Genomic DNA, 1,980 nt, shown 5'->3' with positions numbered 1-1,980 from the left:
GAATGTGATAGTTTTGAAGCTCCTACATGGATTTTAATAACCCCTATACCCAAATACCAGGGTTAGTTCAAATCTATATACATATGGGTGTTTCCATACAGCCGTACGCGACATTCGTACGCTTAATTCGTAACGTAAATCTATCAAAAATAGAAGTTACTGAAAAAAAATATTATGGCTATGTTGCAACCAAAGGGTACTATGTTTGAGAAAAAAATAAGCAGCCTCGAAACTTTGGTGTGGAAAATATCCGTTCAAAACCAGGTGATAACGTACGCGACAAAAAAAAGTGGTTTTAAGGCACATATACATATATGCGAAAGTCTGCGAATCATGAGAGTTTTTCTTTTCTTTAAAAATGCCTAAACTAAGCTAAATAATGTACTTTTACAATCCTTCCATTTTTTGATAGAAATTATCTCTGGTTAGTTTTTATTAAAAAAAAATATAATAACGTACGCGACATAACGTACGCGACAGATTTTTCCCCCATACAATATTTTTACTAGTAACACATACTAAATTAAATTTTTTCAGTCCTTCTCTCCACTGTTTCGAGTTTTCAATACCTTTTTCCGCCATCTGAATACGAAATTTAAAGTTATAAAGCCGTTTGAATTCATTTGCTTGCATTTTCGGTTTACGTTTTCATGGAAACACGCATATATGCGAAAGTCTACGAATCATGGGAGTTTTTCTTTTCTTTAAAAATTCCTAAACTAAGCTAAATAATGTACCTTTACAATCCTTTCATATTTTAAGAGAAATTATCTCTGGCTAGTTTTATATTAAAAAAAAAAAAACAATAACGTACGCGACATAACGTACGCGACAATTTTTCTCGTAAGTAATAAAATGTATTTATTGAGAACTCTTCTCGCCACCGTTTCATTGTTTTACAACTATTCTAAATAATTTAAATGGAAAATTTGCAATTAACATTGGTTTTGATGTATTTGATTGAAATTTTCGTACTTACAATAACGTATGCGACAAACTTTAAAGGGTAATAAAATATATTTTTACTTCCGTTGGAAAGAAAATTTTACTGTATATCTTTAACTGGTAGAATTCTCGCTTAAGAATTGTAATCTGCATTACCTGCGACTGCCAATATACAAATGACGTAGACAAACAATGTTTTTGCATAACGTACGCGACATTAGAATACTATCAGAAGCAAATCAAAAAATTACCGTTATTCGAGTTCTAACTTCTCCTCTTTCTCATTTTTATAGTTAGTTGTTATTGCAAATTTGATTTTAAGATGTAATTGTAATGTTTCAAATCTCTTAATTTAGTTAATAGGAAAGAGGAAATAGTTCATTTCATTAGAGAAAACTGAGTCGATGAGACACTCAGTTTTACTCTTAAATTTTTGAGTTTTCAAATTGCAATAAGCTGAGATACTTCTATAATATAAAAATTCGACAATTTTACTCTTATTAATTCGTCTTAAAAACCCTTTTCAGTTGTTTTTGTTTTTTCAGTCCTGGTTGACATTTCATGGAAACACCCATATGTATACATACAATACATGAAGGGAGTTTTTGTTAACGGCATCAGATATGCACCGATTGTTCGATTTTCAAAACTGAGGTGCCAAATTAAAGGGCTTAGCCTCTAGATGTATGTATCACAAGGCATGACTTTTTTGAATAGGGTTGCCACATTTTTTTAAATTATAAAATCTCCACCGTTCGTTGTATTAAAACAGAAGAGGTGACAAATAGTAGGGCTGGGCCTGTAGATGTGCAAGAAGGTCTCAGTTTTTTGAATAGGGTTACCACCTGCTTCTAAAATTATAAGACTTACACCGTTCGTTGTATTAAAATAGAAGAGGTGACACATAGAAGGGCCGGGCCTGTAGATGTGCAAGAAGGTCTCAGTTTTTTGAATAGGGTTACCACCTGCATTTAAAATCATAAGACTTACACTGTTCGTTGTATTAAAATAGAAGAGGTGACAAATAGAAGGGCT

The sequence above is a fragment of the Rhagoletis pomonella genome, unplaced genomic scaffold, assembly GCF_013731165.1.
Source record: "Rhagoletis pomonella isolate Grant_MI unplaced genomic scaffold, Rhpom_1.0 Rhpom_scaffold_00003, whole genome shotgun sequence".
Taxonomy (NCBI): domain Eukaryota; kingdom Metazoa; phylum Arthropoda; class Insecta; order Diptera; family Tephritidae; genus Rhagoletis; species Rhagoletis pomonella.
Note: the sequence above shows the minus strand (reverse complement) of the source record.